The sequence below is a fragment of the Rosa rugosa genome, chromosome 2, assembly GCF_958449725.1.
Source record: "Rosa rugosa chromosome 2, drRosRugo1.1, whole genome shotgun sequence".
In the NCBI taxonomy this organism is placed as follows: domain Eukaryota; kingdom Viridiplantae; phylum Streptophyta; class Magnoliopsida; order Rosales; family Rosaceae; genus Rosa; species Rosa rugosa.
The window spans coordinates 11080514-11099336 of record NC_084821.1 but is presented as its reverse complement, the minus strand read 5'-3'; the positions used below and the strand labels follow the sequence as shown (position 1 = coordinate 11099336).

Below are 18823 nucleotides of genomic sequence, written 5' to 3'. Positions count from 1 at the left end.
TTTCAATGCAGATTTTAGTCCAATTTTCTGGTTTTGATGATTGTAAATGACTGATATAGTTGAAATGGTTGAAAGGCAACAGATATATGCAGGTTTATGTTGTATCAAGAAAATAGAAACAACATAAACAAATGATCATCTGTTGTTTCTATCAAGTTCAAACAACAGAAAAGTAGAGTTCAAAGAGCTCTCAAACAACAGAAGTAGGTGATTGATATGTTGTTTCTATCACGTTCAAACAACAGCAAAGTAGAGTTCAAATAGCTCTCAGACAACAGAAGTAGGTGTTGATATGTTGTTTCTATCACGTTCAAACAACAGAAAAGTAGAGTTCAAATAGCTCTCAGACAACAGAAGTAGGTGTTGATATGTTGTTTCTATCACGTTCAAACAACAGAAAAGTAGAGTTCAAATAGCTCTCAGACAACAGAAGTAGGTGTTGATATGTTGTTTCTATCACGCTCAAACAACAGAAAGTAGAGTTCAAATAGCTCTCAGACAACAGAAGTAGGTGTTGATATGTTGTTTCTATCACGTTCAAACAACAGAAAAGTAGAGTTCAAATAGCTCTCAGACAACAGAACTAGGTGTTGATATGTTGTTTCTAGCACGTTCAAACAACAGAAAAGTAGAGGTCAAATTGCTTTCAGACAACAGAAGTAGGTGTTGATATGTTGTTTCTACCAACTTCAAACAACAGAACATAACTAAAACAATGGTTGAAAGTGCAAACAAACAACAGAAAAATGAGATTGAATACTACTTCAGACAACATTAATATGTAGTGGTATAGTGTTTCAGACGACAGATAGACTCCGATTCTTCAATATTAGGTACTTCAGACGACAGAACTTAAACTGAATCTGTCGTCTGAGTAGATTATAAACGACGGAGAATATCTGTCGTCTGAATGGCTTAGAGACGGCAGCCACTTAGACAACAGATTTTTACTTCATCAGACGACAGATATGGTCTGTCGTCTGAAGCATTTTTTGGCATAGTGAAAGCACTTATTTGGTTCAGAGAAATGAAATTAATTCCTTTATCTTTTCCAAACACAAGAAATGATTAAGTTTCTTTTTTCTATACTTCAATTCCGTGAACCAAACGAGACAAGGAATTACCTCACAATAAAGTGAAAAGAAGCATGCCATTTGCATTTCTATTTGAGAAATTTTATTCACACACCTCTAAATACTAAATACACATCCTTTTTTTCACACACCCAAAATCACATTTTATGGGTAAGTTAAATTACCAAAAGAGATATTTATATTAACAATAAAGAAACATAGTTGGAATTAAGAAATATATGCAGTTTTTTTTTTGTTTCCAAGTCTACCGCAGATGGATATCATGAATTTGATTCTCAATAATTTACCATGCATGGAATCGAGCCTTCTTATCAATCTAGTTTCAAAAATGTATTAACTGTCCAAATGATATGGACAAACAAGAGCAAGTGAAAACCGTTGAAAAATTCATCAAGAACTCTTGTGATGTATTGTTTTGTTTCGCTCCAATTTCATCATCAGTAGTTCACAAATCTCAACAATTGGCATATGAATATTGTCTTGGTTCCTCAATTCCCCATTGGCATTTGAGTATGTTCAACCCAACAAGTGAAAAGCAATTAAAACATTCTTTGGGTGCCATTGTATTAACTTTAGTGATGACCATGTGATTTACCGAAACTCTCACATTGAGCCATTGGGGAATTGATGTTGAGTCTTCTAGTGTAATATGCCATTCTTTGGGTCTCATTTTTTTTTTTTTTCAATTGCAGCAATGCAATAGGTAGTCTCTCTTGTATAAGAAAAAAAATAGGTAGTCTCTTACCAGATATTTATCTCAATTTATTTCAGCAAAAAAAAAAAAGGATATGTATTTAATGAAAAGATATTGTGTACGTATTGTGAATGAGGATAGTTTAGGAAGTTTGGGGTTGTGTTTCTAGTAAAATATTAAAATAAAAAAGTTAATAGGTTTTGTATTAAGTAAGAGATGTGTATCTATCATTTAGCAATGTGTGAATAAAATTTCTCTTTCTATTTTCAAAACTTGTAGTTAGAAATACAGATAAAATTAGAAAATCTGTAGGAATTTATAAAGGGAAGTGAAATCGAAGCTCCTCATTTTACAATTCACACTCTATGTTTCTTTTTTTAGTAATTTAAATATTGTATTTAATAACTTGGATTTTATCTTCTTTTTTTTTTTTGAAATGGGGCTGGTGCAGCTGCCTTCAAGCCTTGATTAATGAAACTGCAGAATACAAGGGGGGGGGGACATGAAGATTAAACCCCAAATTACAATAAGCATTGAGAGAATATCCTGAAATATTACTAAGATTCTCCACAAAATCTATGTATTCTAACAAGCACCAATTAGCAACGAGTGCACAAATAGCTACTCCATTTGCTTTGACATTGTGGTGACATACCAGAAAGATAACTCTATCACGAAGAAGCATCATTACAAATAGCATAGCTTTCCCACTATGTTGCCACACGGAAGTAAATCCGGCGACACTTCGTTTCATTCTGCCACTAGGAGGTTGCGTCCATTTGATCATGCAAATAGCTCGCCGCCTCACTAAACCAGACAAGGCACACTGAGTGTGCATACCGGGACAAATCCCACTTCGTCCTACCATAGAGTAGTAGGTTATTATTGCAGGTAGAAAGCCATAACTTAATATGAGTAAAAGATAATAAAACATAAAAAAAAAAATAACCATCAATTAAAATTTTGTTAATTACCGTATTAAAAAATTTGTTAATTACCATTTCTATTGTTTTTTTGAATAAAGGGATTTTCATTTCATTGAAATTAAGTAAATTAAATTACAACTCTCTAAGTATATATCTGGAGCAATGCCCTGCCAATCTAAACGATCCACAGATTCATATGCTTCACTAGCTAACCTATGAGCTACTGCATTTGCAGTTCTAGGTGTATGAATAATAGAGATCCTTGCTCTACCTTGCAGCCACCAGCGAACATCATCAATTATGTTTCAATGTTCCAAACTGTGATAATTCTGCTCATGAATCTCAATTACTGCAACTTGACAGTCGATCTCCACAATACAGTCGTTGACTTGCAGTTCATGCAACAACTGCAAACCCGATTTAATAGCCAGGAGCTCAACCTGCTTTGCAGAAGTAACGTAGTTAACATGGTGAGCAAAGGCAGCAACAAAGTGGCCATTAGAGTCCCGGAGAACACCCCTAACTCCTCCCTCAGTGTAATTTGGCAGAAAAGCTCCATCTACATTAAACTTTAACATCCCAAGTGCAGGTGGAATCCATTTCTTTCTTGACGTAACACAGCAGGTCTAATAGAAGAGCAGTTGGCTTGCTTGTACTCAAAATACCATGCCATTGTACCACACACAATGTTTTGTGCGGTTGATAGGAGCATTTTAATGTGGTATTTTAATAGTTAATTCCTCACATTTTGCTTAGTTAATTCCTTAACGAATCGATTTTTAACTCAATTTCTATTTTCTTAGGTACATTGGAGTAAATGATGGTGAAATAAGCATTAGGTCCACACTTACCTATAAATGGTGGAGAAAAATGGAAATGTACTAAAATGTCAATTTTACACATTTTCCTACTCCGGCTAGGAGAAACCAAGCCAAGCAAGGAAGAAGGAGCGGCCGCCGGACCAAATGAACTTCAAATGAGCTGAAACTTTCCAGATCCATTCTAGACAGCCCAAGGATCATTTCTTATGAAGAGTGCAAGAACTTTTGTTGAGTGGAAGGCCTTCAAACAATCAACCCAATTTTCTACAGAAGCAAAACTGGAAAACTGGACCTGTAAGAGGTCCAGCAGCATTTTCGGCCCAACCACATGGAATAAAAATCTGAAATTTTACCAGGGTGATCTACACTCATAATGGAACATTTTTTATGAAGAGGTCATAGTGAAATTGGGAATGCTTGTTGGAGAAATAATTGAAGGAATAAAGGGGCAGAAACTGATCTAAAAAACAGCTCAACATCACATGTTCATGTTTCCTACCCACATGAAGAAAGCTAGATGCTTTTCTCTTTTTCCTTGGATATATTTTTCTGCTCCAATAGATCATCATCACTTCCATACTTCTACACCTTCATGCCTTGCTTTCATTTCATCATTACTCCATCTTTTCCATATTTTACAAACCACTTTCATTATTTTTCTTCCATTTATCATTTCACTCTTCTTTTTCTTCCCTATATAAACACCTTCTCCTCTCACTCTAAACACATTCCTTCATCCATTTCATCTTCTTTGTCTCTCCATTTCCATTCCATTTTTCTCTCCATTCTCTAGTTGCAAAATTCTGCGTTTTCAAGTAAGAAGAAGAAGAAGAAGAAGGAGCCGGGAATATCATATCCTCCATCGTCCACCTTGAAGGCTTGCTTCCAAGATTCAAGATTTCAACGTTTCAAGCACTCCATCTCCATCTCCAACTCACGGTGTAATTCATTCTTTTTCCTTATTTAATTTCGTAGGAATTTGTTTCTAGTTAACAATAACATTAAGGGCAAAGTTTAAGCCCAATTTCTATGTTTGAATAAAAATTGTGATTTCTTTATGTTGATTTTTATGTTGCTTATGTGAGATTGCTTAATTGATTTTGGATTATGGAAAACTTTTATATGTATGTGTTCTTTGATGGCCAACTTAGGATATATGCATGTAATTGGTGCTAGATTTAAGTAGTAAAGGCTTTGAACAAAAGTCGAAATCAATTAAGGAGGATTGCAAATAGATGGACTTTTTCATACTAGGTTGTGCACTTTGGTTGACATCATTTCTTTGTTCTTCATGCATTGAATGTGTTCTTGATTAGCTAGTTTTCTAGACTATGATTGCATGTTCAATAGGTTTAATTTAGGTGCTTTCACTTAGATTAAATATTCAAGGAAAGTAAAATATGGGAAATCATTTGCTTCGAATGTTTCACATGGTCAACTTATTTCTCATGACATAGATAATCAACTATAGGAATTGTAATTGGATTTCATTCATATGATTGTAGTTTTGATCTTTGTTTCTTGTGTTCCACCCTTGTATATGTGTTTTTACACTTTCTTTATTTCATTTAATTTTAATTCCAATTCTATAATCTCAAAACCCCCCTTTTTATATTAACTTGTATATATTTTTATTCTTTATTTTATTTTTGTACATAATACTTTTTACTTTATTATTTTAATTCTTTATTTGTTTTTTTTGACAATGACAGGTGTACCCTCAATCCCCGGAATAGAACGATCCCTATTTGCTTATACTACTAACGATGTTTTCAGGGTTAAATTATGCGCTTGCTTTGAGCGTATCAATTTTTGGCGCCGTTGCCGGGGATTGAAAAATCACTTGTTTTTGTTTATAATTGTTGTATATAAACTGTTTGATACTTAGTTTAAATTAACTAGGTTGTTTTTTTTTATTGTTGAATACGAGTTTAATTGTGAGTTGTAAATAAAAGAAGGAATAGGTGAAGTCGTGTTTATTAATATTGGCCTAAACCCCTTATTGGTACCTAGTTCAGGTCCCTTAAGGTTGAGGGCGGCCTTTATTAACATTCATTGAACTGTCTAACACACTTAGGACCTTTTACATCCTAGTAAGAATATCCTATGTGAGATGGTGTCTAGGAAGGGGATAACGTTCATGACGGGTTTTTGAATCCAGAAGTGCTTATAAATGGGCTTAGCTCATGCCAAAATGGATTTTTCCTCTCGTGTTCACCCTCCCCTACCTGGCCATTTCAGTAAGGTTGCCCAACGGATGTAGGAGGGACTTTGTGTCTAGACGACTATACTTGGGCCGCACGTCCACTTGATTTACCGCTTGGAATTAGATTTGATATCAATAATGTTTATAACAAAAGAAATACTTGTACATACTCTTTACGTGTAAATTATTTTGTTGTTTCACACTTTATACTTGTAAAAATACTTTTTACGTTTTATACTCACTTGTGTACTTAACTTGTGTCTTATGTACAAAATACTTGTAAATTATACTTGTAGTTTGTAATTCATAGTTACTTGTTTATTTTTTTTTGTATTTCTTTGTTAATATTAAGTTACTAACTTTATTTAATGTAGGTACCGTCTGGCTGCAAGACGTAAAATACAAGCGCTGCTTGGGAGGCAACCCAATTCAGAATATAATCAGATTTGCTTTCTCTTCCCCTTTTACTCCTCCATTTTCTTTTTGTTTTAGTAGTTATTTTCGTAAATTCCATCCCTATATGCTTACTTATTTCATTGCATGCTTTTAATTGATTACATTGAGGATAATGCAATATTTAAGTGTGGGGGAAGGGATTTATATTTTTGTCTTTCATTTTGAATCCTATAAATATTTTTGTCTTTCATTTTGTGTCCTATAAATATTTTTGAGTCCTATATTTTTTAATAATAATAAAAAAAAATAAAAAAAAATAAAAATAAAATAAAAATAAAAATAAAAATAAAATAAAATGCATTCATTCAGTCTTATTAAATTCAGCTTTTTACAAAAAAAAAAAAATAATAATAATAAAAAAAAAATTAAAAAAAAAAATAATAATAAAAAAAAAATAAAAATAAAAAAAAATGCATTCATTCAGTCTTATTAATTTCAGCTATTTACAAAAAAAAAAATAATAATAATAATAATAATAATAAAAAAATAATAATAATAATAATAATAATAATAATAATACTCTATACTAAGCCATGTCTGCATCTCTGTAGGAGTTGAGGCTGAGCTCAAGGGAAATGTGAGAGTCACCGCCATAACCGCTACCTCCCTCGGAAGTAGTCTTCATGATGCCCAAGATGTCCTCACCATGCATGGGGAACAATGGAAGAGTTTCAATCTCCTGGTGATCTCCTCCTCGTTGTTGCAGGGATGTTTGTCCTCCTGTTGTGCCAAAAGAGTTGTACTGGTATTAGTGTTGAAGTGTGAGGAAGAATATGAAACAAAATTTAAATCAAGAAATCCTTCATTACCAGTAGAATCGGTGGAACCAAAGTTGAGATTAATGGATCTACCATCATCAGTAGAACTAGTGGACCCAAAATTGATGTCAATGGATCCACCAGCTGGCCCAAAATTGATGTCGATGGATCCACCAGCACCAGTAGAACCAGTGGACCCAAAATTGAGATCAATGGATCCACCAGTACCAGGAGAACTAGTTCCCATGGGCACTTGAGCAGCCTGATTGCACCTCTTCATCTGCTTCTCTCGAGCCCTGACATTCTGGAACCAAAAATAAATGTTCTTGCCCTCAACATGTCCATACTGGTTCAGCTGGAGACAGATCTCGTGAATATGCTCTGTAGTTGGGCGCTTAACTCCCTTGTCGTAGTAAAGATCCTTGAGGATCCTTATTTGATCTGGAGTAGGAACCCACCTGGCACGGCTTCGCCAGAAATCTGTGTTGGCACTACTCCCGGCTGCTTGGTTGTTTCCTCCATCCTCGATTTGTTGCTGGGTTTGTAGCTCCATCAGTTGCAGAGTTCGTGGTTCCATGGTGATGGGTTGAGGGGATGTGAAGATCGAAGAGTAAAGTTGTCGAGTGTTTGAAGGAGTTGTTGTTAAAGGGATTAAGGATGATGATGGTGTGTTGGAGATCTGAAAGTTCAGAGGAAAGATGGGATTGAATCAACTAGATGGGAGAGAAGATCAGAAGAGAAGGATTGAATCGAAGAAGAAATATTTTGAGTTTTGAAAGAAGAGGAAAAGCTGAAGAGTTGGGAGAGAGGGGCTGGAACTCAGGAGAGATTTTCGTTCCTTTGGAGTGAACAGTTGCGCCCTCAGAATGCACCTATTTATAGAGCGAGGTGAGCAGATCTCCACCGTTGGATGGACGATTCCTGTGATTCATTCTACGCGTTGGATTAAAGTCGCCCTGAAACCCGGAAAAGTTGTTGGCGCGTGGAGAGCGTGTAAGGGGACCGAGGGAATCTCGAGGCGCTGTGGCGGACAGCTGTAGCCGAAAGCAGATTTGACTGCCGTAAATCACGGAAGGGATAAGCCGTGACACAAGTGGGCCGTACTTGGGCCTGTCTCGGATCAAGGCATCACTGTAGCTGTGGGTGGAGGCCTGATGGGCCGAGTTTCTGAAACAGTTTTGGATGAGTTGGGCCGGATTTCTGTAACAGTTTTGGATACGTTGGGCCGAGTTTCTGAAACAGTCTTGGATGTTTTGTGCCGAATTGTTGAAACAGTTGAAACAGTTGGTTTAAATAAAAGGATTGGTATGGATAATAACGTGAGCAGCCGTGCTCGAGTGGTTGAGTGTAAAGTTCGTGTACAAGAGGTCTGAGGTTCGAACCTCGCCTCTCGTTTATTTTTATTATGTTCGTTTATGACATAATAAGTATAAAATTTGTACACATTATATTAAGCACAGCTTGTGCTCCAGTGGTTGGGGACAAAGGTTTCATGTAGCAGGGTAAGGTTTCGAACCTTGCCTCCCCCGTTTTTTTTTTTTATTTATGTCACTCCATCAGAACCCTCCTCCGAAGGCTGAAACCAGCAAGAAGGCTGCCACTCGCCCGCATACCGCTCCTCCAAAGGAGTAAATGGAGGTACAAGTCTAGGCTGAAAGACTTTAAACATTAAGCGCTGCATGGGAGGCAACCCATTTCAACCGTAGCTGTGGAGGAGCCATCAACGCAGATTTGCTCTCTTAAACTCTATCTCCTCTATTACTATTTTCTGATTGTATCTTTGTTATTTGCGTTTTTAGTTTTTGTTTTTAGGTTTTCTTGAGTTAATCATTCCATTCACATGATAATTGTTCATTGCATGCTCTAACTTGTTTAACATTGAGGACAATGTATGATTTAAGTGTGGGGGGAAGGATTAATGCTTGTAGTTAGTTTTTGTCATAAAAAGAAAACAAAACAAAAAAATCGAAAAATGTCAGAAATATAAAAAATTTCGTTGCTTTTGTTTTTGTTTTGAGTCTTAGGATGCCTTTCAACTGTCTGGGATGATTCTATATCTCTGAAATCATGACTAAAAGAGGATCACAACATTGAGATGATTTTAAACATGGTATTCTTTGGTTAATTGAGATATATGAAAAATGTGTGCCTTGTAGTGGATATGGATTGCATGACCTTGGTACAGAATATGAGCATGTTAAGATGAGTTGTGATTCATAAAGCCATGTGAGATAATTGAACCATGTCCCTTTTTCTTGGAGTGAAATGAAAAATATATTCTTAATTTCTTGGCGATGTTTTGATGATCTCATTATTCTTTCATCTTGATTGACTGCTTGCCATAGATTAAGTTTAATGGACTAGAGAATGCTAGAATTTGCTCTTGTGCTTGTTGAGACGTGATATCAATACATGGCCCTGATTCTGGAAGGGATAGAGGTTCTCTAGGAATTACCACCATTGCCAAATAAACTTGTGTCCCCATTTGTGCTCGTCGTGGGACCCCCCTAGATAAGCCCCTTTGAGCCTACTTTGAGCCTTTTCGTTCATCACCCTTAAAATCCTTAACCATGAAGCTTAGTATAGTTACAACCCTACCCTTGGTTCTAAGGACTTAGTGGAGCTATCTTTTGAGACATACTACATGAGTTTGGTGCTAAGGATGAAGATTGAGAAGAGGTGAAAGTTCAAGTGTAGGGATAGACTTGTCCATAAAGAAAAAGATATGTTGAAGCCGTGAAAAATGAAAAGAAAAGAGAAAAATTGTGTACGGCTAAAAAGAAAAAGAAAAAAAAAATATATATATGTTTATGGACTTTCATCCCCCATACTTAGTGATTTTGGAGTTTGCTTTGAATTGAAGGCCCACTACAGAAAAATTTGGCCTTTGTCCATTTCACTAGAGTTCAAGGGAAGTTTATATTGAAGATTGGGCCCAACATGAAGACATTTGGCCCTCTTATATTACCTCTATGGGGAAGTGACGTTTTTGCAATGCCTTGGTGAAATATTTCGAGATCTCTACATTCATATGAGCTCTACTAGGTTTTTAGGACACTTTGATAATCCTTACCTTTCATTTCTTTAAACCTTGAGCCTTAGCCCCATTACAACCTTTGAGAGGACCTTCTTGATCCTTAAGATGGGACAGCCTTTGATGTGGAGATGAGTTACAAGAGTTGAACCTATGGCTTGGGTCCATTCGTGCAAGTAGTTGATATCCTTCATGAGATCTTTTGAAAAAAAAAATTATATTCACAAAGTGCTTTTCGTTTCTTATATATGTGAGCTATTTGACTGCCTTAAAATATGTTCTCTCACATATAAATGAGTGATTATAAGCTTTTAAGCATTGCCTTGATCTGAGAGAAGAAAAAGTGGATATACCTTGTGAGGATATGAATCATACTTGTCTGAAGCATGCTAAGCTAAACCCCAATCACCATTATTACAACCAAGTCCTACTTGTGTATGTGTGGATCATATGTTTTAATTAACTCTCGAATGCTTAACATTGATTCTTGGTTGAGTGCTAATCTTGGTGTTGTGAAAGTAAGAGATTTCTGAGACAATATGTTAAAGGGCAATAGAGGTCTTTGTGATGTCAACATCTTGGTCTTTGTCTTTGAATTTACTCTTTTATGTGTGACGTTTTTTTTTTTTTCTTTGTGTTTTGCTTTGTGTTTTACGTTTTTGGTTTCTTTGAGTCTTTGTGTTTTTGTTTCCATACTTAGTCATTTTTTTCGTTGGTTTCTTTGTTTTGTGTCATAGTCTTTTTGGTTTGTTAGTTTTTGATTTTGCTAAGGGACTAGCAAAAGCTAAGTGTGGGGGAATTTGATAGGAGCATTTTAATGTGGTATTTTAATAGTTAATTCCTCACATTTTGCTTAGTTAATTCCTTAACGAATCGATTTTTAACTCAATTTCTATTTTCTTAGGTACATTGGAGTAAATGATGGTGAAATAAGCATTAGGTCCACACTTACCTATAAATGGTGGAGAAAAATGGAAATGTACTAAAATGTCAATTTTACACATTTTCCTACTCCGGCTAGGAGAAACCAAGCCAAGCAAGGAAGAAGGAGCGGCCGCCGGACCAAATGAACTTCAAATGAGCTGAAACTTTCCAGATCCATTCTAGACAGCCCAAGGATCATTTCTTATGAAGAGTGCAAGAACTTTTGTTGAGTGGAAGGCCTTCAAACAATCAACCCAATTTTCTACAGAAGCAAAACTGGAAAACTGGACCTGTAAGAGGTCCAGCAGCATTTTCGGCCCAACCACATGGAATAAAAATCTGAAATTTTACCAGGGTGATCTACACTCATAATGGAACATTTTTTATGAAGAGGTCATAGTGAAATTGGGAATGCTTGTTGGAGAAATAATTGAAGGAATAAAGGGGCAGAAACTGATCTAAAAAACAGCTCAACATCACATGTTCATGTTTCCTACCCACATGAAGAAAGCTAGATGCTTTTCTCTTTTTCCTTGGATATATTTTTCTGCTCCAATAGATCATCATCACTTCCATACTTCTACACCTTCATGCCTTGCTTTCATTTCATCATTACTCCATCTTTTCCATATTTTACAAACCACTTTCATTATTTTTCTTCCATTTATCATTTCACTCTTCTTTTTCTTCCCTATATAAACACCTTCTCCTCTCACTCTAAACACATTCCTTCATCCATTTCATCTTCTTTGTCTCTCCATTTCCATTCCATTTTTCTCTCCATTCTCTAGTTGCAAAATTCTGCGTTTTCAAGTAAGAAGAAGAAGAAGAAGAAGGAGCCGGGAATATCATATCCTCCATCGTCCACCTTGAAGGCTTGCTTCCAAGATTCAAGATTTCAACGTTTCAAGCACTCCATCTCCATCTCCAACTCACGGTGTAATTCATTCTTTTTCCTTATTTAATTTCGTAGGAATTTGTTTCTAGTTAACAATAACATTAAGGGCAAAGTTTAAGCCCAATTTCTATGTTTGAATAAAAATTGTGATTTCTTTATGTTGATTTTTATGTTGCTTATGTGAGATTGCTTAATTGATTTTGGATTATGGAAAACTTTTATATGTATGTGTTCTTTGATGGCCAACTTAGGATATATGCATGTAATTGGTGCTAGATTTAAGTAGTAAAGGCTTTGAACAAAAGTCGAAATCAATTAAGGAGGATTGCAAATAGATGGACTTTTTCATACTAGGTTGTGCACTTTGGTTGACATCATTTCTTTGTTCTTCATGCATTGAATGTGTTCTTGATTAGCTAGTTTTCTAGACTATGATTGCATGTTCAATAGGTTTAATTTAGGTGCTTTCACTTAGATTAAATATTCAAGGAAAGTAAAATATGGGAAATCATTTGCTTCGAATGTTTCACATGGTCAACTTATTTCTCATGACATAGATAATCAACTATAGGAATTGTAATTGGATTTCATTCATATGATTGTAGTTTTGATCTTTGTTTCTTGTGTTCCACCCTTGTATATGTGTTTTTACACTTTCTTTATTTCATTTAATTTTAATTCCAATTCTATAATCTCAAAACCCCCCTTTTTATATTAACTTGTATATATTTTTATTCTTTATTTTATTTTTGTACATAATACTTTTTACTTTATTATTTTAATTCTTTATTTGTTTTTTTTGACAATGACAGGTGTACCCTCAATCCCCGGAATAGAACGATCCCTATTTGCTTATACTACTAACGATGTTTTCAGGGTTAAATTATGCGCTTGCTTTGAGCGTATCAGCGGTCTGAGGTTTACTTGACCAGAAAGTGTCATGTCGATTTTTCCAAATACCCCATAAAACCATGAGTAATTTTTGGGAAACATCAGTTTGAAGATTCACTGCTTGCTCAAGCATCCATTCCTTGAAATTAAAAATTGAAGAGATGAAAGCATGTAAATGAAAGGGGGCACCTGTGATAATTTCTTTAGCAATAGAGCATGCACAAAAAACATGTGCTACATCTTCAAAAGGGTGGGAGCATGAGATGCATTTTAGCTCACCCTGATATCCCTTGGAAGTTAGTTTTCCTCAAGTAGGTAGGAGATCTTGACATGCTCTCCAAACACAGTTTAAGACTTTACCTGGTACTTTTTCCTTCCAAAGCCGCTGCCATAAGAGTTTATAGGGGTCTCCGGATGAGGTGGAGACAAGTACATTGTCCGTTACCAAAGTTCTAGCACACCACTATGCAGATTTGACAGAATAATAACCTCGTCTTTCTGGTTTCCAAATTAAGCGGTCAGCTAGCACTCTCAAGCTCAAGGGAATACACAAAATCTTTTCAGCAATTTTCCTTGGTGTATCTGTTGGACCAAGTAAATCTCCTACCAACATATCCCATATCATGTAGATCACATGCAGTCATGGTTTGCCATAACAGATTCATAGGTGCCATAGCTCTAGGTACTCCTCCTGACTTGTCTTCATTGCTTAAGATTTCATTAAACTCCCCTGTCATGAGCCAAGGCACGAGAGCATGGTTGAGCAGTTAGGGTTTGAATGAGGTTCCATGTACGATGTTGTTGATTGTGATGTGCATATCCATAGATTCCAGTGAATCGCCAAATTTCTTGCCATCCAAGTTGACCTACCTCAGCATCAATATGGTGTGGACCATACGTTCTCAATCGCACCGGAGTATCAGCTCTCCATAGTAGTGCCACCCCTCTAGACTCATCTCACACAGGTAATAGATACACCCTAGACTCATCAAACTAGGTTATGCTAGAGTTTCAGAGAGAAAAATCAAACTAGGGTTTTTTGCTTGCACCATGTTAATGAGTGCATGTTGGGTTTCATGGTTTACAATTCCTCGACAATTCCACACCAGAATGTTGATATGTATCATAGCGCCGAGAGATGGAGACCGCATGCCGGCGGCTTTAGGGCGGTCTAGGGTTTGGCCGCTTCTTTTTTTATCACTCAATAACAACTTGTTTTCAATTTCTAGGGTTACATATCGAGTTATCTTTCTGCTATGTCACTGCTATATTAAAGAAAATGGAGTAGTTAATTATGCACTCTTTGCTAGTTGGTGCTTGTTAGAATACAAGTCTCCTGTAGATATTTCTGATATTATTTCGGAAAATACTCTAGGTGTTTATTGTAATCAGGGGTTTAGGCTCAATGTCCCCCCCCCCTTGTATTCGACAGTTTCATTAATCAAGGCTTGAGGGCAGCCGCACCAGCCCTTTATTCAAAAAAAAAAAAAAACAACTTGTTTTTGTTCAAGTAAACCCTAATTTGTGTTTGGCCCAAACTCTAGGTTACTTGACCTAGTGGTAATAGGGTTAAATTAGAATGATCTAGATTCCTATTCAATGTACGATTACTTTCCTTGTACGATTGAGATTCTATGCATTGTAATCCTCTATATAAAGAGGCTCCTATTATCAATGAGAATACACAGCAAATTCCTCTCAAATTCAGTTTCTCTACAACACGTTATCAGCACGAAGCCCTAACCCTGAAACAAATAGCCAAACCTTGATTCAAGAAGCTAAAAACCTTGAATCTGAATACAAAAACTTGAAGCCTTTTCTGCCTCCACCTCACACATTGAAGAACTCAATCCCAGGAGTCCAGAACCGGCGGCCTCACCCCAAGAACCGGCCGGAAACCCACCGAACCGGCCACCGGAAGCTCCATACAACTCGCAGCAAATATTCCACCGGTTCACCATCTTCCGGACCTCAGATTTCCACGAAATTTTATCCAAAGAAGCTCCTCCACCAGATGATTTCAGAATCGGAACAATTATAGCAAAAACCGGCAAAAACATTGCTGAACCGGCCGACTGAAAGTCCGACAGAAAAACCGGCAGAAGGAAAAGAAAAGAAAAAAAAAAGGAGGAAGGAGAAGCTGCAGCCCAGAAGCAGCTGTGCAGCCTAGGCCCAGTAGCAGGAAGAAGCCCAGAAGCAGAAGGGGTCCAGCCCGAGCCACGTCATCATCCACGCAGGCACACAGTCAGCGTCCCTCTGCCTGCCACGTCAGCACCTCCGGTCAACATCGGTCAACGCCGGTCAACCCTCAGGTCAACGCCGGTCAACCTTTTTCTGGCCACTTTTCCGGCCAAAATTTCCGGCGACTTATTTCGAGGTATTTTTTACTAAACGTTCCCGTTTTTTAGAGTTTTTAAATTCAATTTCTCTTCTTTTCTCAGGGACTTTCAACCTCCCTTCTTCTACCCCCCTTTCTTCTTCATAGGGGAGACCAAAAGCCGAACTGTGGGGGTTCGTGCTCACTCCAAGCTTGGAGCTTGTAGAGTCCTCCAAACTTAAGAGTTTGTTGAGAAGAAAACGATCGACCACACACATCATTGTTCGATCTAATCCAACCCCTCTTGGAATCGAATTTCTTGGAAGTGACTACGCTCGGAAATTCCTAATTTCTTGGAAGCGACTACGCTCGGAAATTCCTAATTTCTTGGAAGCGACTACGCTCAGAAATTTTATATGTTTTCGTGGTAGCCTTTCACGCTCCAAAACTAACCCTAATTTCTTGTTCTCTTTCAGGATGAGTAACCTGAACAAATTGGACTTTGCTCCGTTGGGAACAACTGGCTCTGAATATCACAGGTGGGTTCGTGATGTCCGCCAGCATCTCAAGGCCGATGGAATCCTGGATACGATTCTCGAGCCTAGCCAGGACGTGCTAACTGTTGAGCAAGCTCAAGCTTTGGCAGCAAATAGAGCAGCCTTAGAGGCAAATAAGGCGAAAGCCATCATCCTAATGACTCGTCATATGGATGATTCGCTCCAGTCCGAGTGTATGAATGAAGAAGACCCCAGAAGGCTGTGGGTCTCACTCGAAGAAAGATTTGGCAACGTCCGTGACTCCCGGCTTCCTGACCTAGAAGTGAGATGGCATAGCCTCCGCTTCTGTGATTTCAAGTCAGTTCTTGACTATAACTCGGAAGCACTTCGCATTAAATCCTTAATGGAATTATGTGGTAAAGAGATCACAAATGCGATGTTGATTGAGAAGACTCTCTCTACCTTCCCCGTTTCTGCATTGATGGTTGCTAAGAACTATCGAATCGATATTGCTGCAGGACGGATCACAAGGTTTCATGAGCTCATTGGAACTATGAATGTCGCTGAAAAGCATGACAACATCCTTGTGAAGAACTATAATTCGAGATCCGTGGAAATAGAGCATATTCCGGAATCCAATTATAGTCGCGCCCCTAAGAGAAGACGCCAAGAGCGAAACCCTAACCTTAGGGATACTTTGGGACGTTCTGGTCCATATAATCGCTCTACTTGGGAAGGTAACCGCCAATATAGGCGAACATGGAACCGAAGAGGTCAACGTGGAAAAAGAGAGGGAGGCAACGCCTCTGGCCATGTTGGTGGCGCCACCAACACTAAGAGCCATCTAAATGACGCTTTCAAAGCGCCTCAATCAATGGAGTTTGAGCAAAGAGATGTATGTTCTCGATGTGGAGTGTCTGATCATTGGGCACACATTTGTAGAGCTCATGAAGAAATTGTCACCGCCTACAAAGCATATTGTGAAGCAAGAGAAGCTCACTATGTGGAACAAGAAGATCAAGAAGATGATCTAGAGTAAAGGGTTGAAGACTACAAATTTGGCTGGGATCAATAGATCGCCAATTCTGTTTAAGTCTTTATTTTCCAAGAGATGTAATAGGCAATTGCCACACTATGTACTAAATGCTATTGGTTTAGTTTTTCTTCACATAGGCTCATCCAAAATGAGTGTGATGTCTAGGAAGGTTTTGAGATAAGTGGTACTTAAGCGAGCTTTGCTCCACCGACATCTCTCTACTCACCTGGTCATATTTATTTTGGAGTTACCGAAAGAAGTCAAACGACTACCATTGTTTTGCATTAGCTAGCATTTTGGATTAGATTTTCTTTGGTCAAAGAGACAATGATGTAACTCCGTTGGCTTATGAATAAAATTTAGAGTTCTTTTCATTATGACTCCATTTTTGATTCTGAGCATATGACTTTTGTGACTACGATGGCTGGGCCATCAATATTAATTCAAGGACATGGAATAGCCCAAGTTCCACTTGCCAAATGGCACCTTAATTACTGTCACAGAAACTCTCTACGCTCCTAGGGCCAATCGCACCTATAAATAGCCAACGGATTCCATGCGAAAACGCATATAGAGAACGGAAATGAGTTCCTTTGCAATACCTATAATGATTGCGAACAAAGGCGCATCTTAGAGAAGTTTATGTGTCTCTCTAGTGGACTCTATGTCACTATTCGAGCTATTAATCCAATAAAAGTTATGAGAGAAGATCTCTTGGATTTAGACACATATTGGCTTTGTCAAGACAGGATAGGTCATCCTAGTCATGATATGATGATCCGTCTACGAAAGACTTCACATGGACATCTTTTCTCTCGAGCGAAATGAAGCATGAATCAAAAGTTGATTCCTGGACTAAGTGTGACCGACGCTGCTGCCTAGGGCACTGCCTCCGTCCACCACCAGCTTAGGGCTGGCGTAGTCCTTATCCATGACGCCATGGATGGCGTCCATCATGGTGATTGCGCCCCAGGTGATGATGCAATCACCAACTTGCTTCAAAATAGCGTTTCAGACGCTCAGGCCCAACCAAAATTCTCATTGGTTGCTTCTAAAGCCTCTCGCTCGTTTTACAAAGCCCGTTCATTAGGGAAACTAGGACTGAGACCGTCCTATGCAAAGGATATGACAATACTCATTCTGTTCTTACATAGAATTCGTATGGATTCTGTGGACTGATTCAACCAACTTGCGGACGTTTAAATATCTCATAATGTTGGTTTACATGCAAACACGCTGGCCACGTGTTGTGCCATTGTCCACTTGTAATGCTGCTTATGCTACACTCCTAGAAAATATCATATGATAACGGGCTCACTCCCCGGATCATCCTATTCCGTCAATTGGACTTGACGATGCTAGAGAGTTTACATCGAAGACTTTCGATGGTTATTACAATGGGACTGATGTTGGACATCATATTCCCATGTACACACCCAAATGGTCTCGCGGAAACGACTACGATGGTAGTCCGGACATTGGTAATGCGCACCAATCTCCTTATAATCCGCTTGGGGTGATGCAATATCGCATGCAGCTATGCTAATTCGTCTACGACCCACCGCCACTCAATGTATCTCTGCGTTACAGCTAGTGGCTGGGTACAAGTATTGTACTTATGCATCTTTGAGTGTGCCATTTATGTGCCAATTGCGCCGCCACAGCGCTCTATGATGGGTCCTTACAGACGAATGGGCAACTACGTTGGATTTGAGATTCCAACAATCGTCCGCCACTTAATGCCCTTGCTAGGCGATCTCCTTACCGCTAGATTTGCGGATGTCACTTTGATGAGACAGTCTTCCCGTCGTTAGGGGGAGATAAGAACACGAATGTTCAACAGGAATGACAGGAATTCTCCTAGTCTGTCCCCACTATGTCTCATTTCGATCCCTGTTAAAGTGACGAGATCACACAAATATGCTGCAAACATGCCTGCAAGGATGGACGTCCCTACGAGAGGACGTAGCGCCACCCTACACAGAGGTAGGCATGGCGCCAACGCCATAGAGAGTGGCACTCTGGCGTTACAGGCCATGACCCCAGCTAGGATGCATGGGAGGCCCGTGGGTTTCGAAGGATACTTTGGCACACTCCAATCCTTTGATCATCGACACTCAAAATCCGTCTCATGAGTATCTTCCGGGTTATGGTTATCTTTGGGGGACGCCTCAACGTCAGAACCTATTCCTGAGAATATAGAGCTCTATGAAACTTACACTAGTGTACATGAGACGTGGGATAGAAACTCCATCATAATGATGATGTAGT

At 38.2% G+C, this 18823-nt stretch overlaps 1 long non-coding RNA gene across 1 annotated transcript; it reads left to right on the top strand.

The window, feature by feature from the left end:
* Positions 1–3419: 3419 nt before the first annotated feature.
* Positions 3420–6426, top strand: LOC133732664 (uncharacterized). Its single transcript, XR_009857257.1, has 2 exons — positions 3420–4476; positions 5248–6426. It is a non-coding gene; the product is annotated as an uncharacterized LOC133732664 (long non-coding RNA).
* Positions 6427–18823: the final 12397 nt, after the last annotated feature.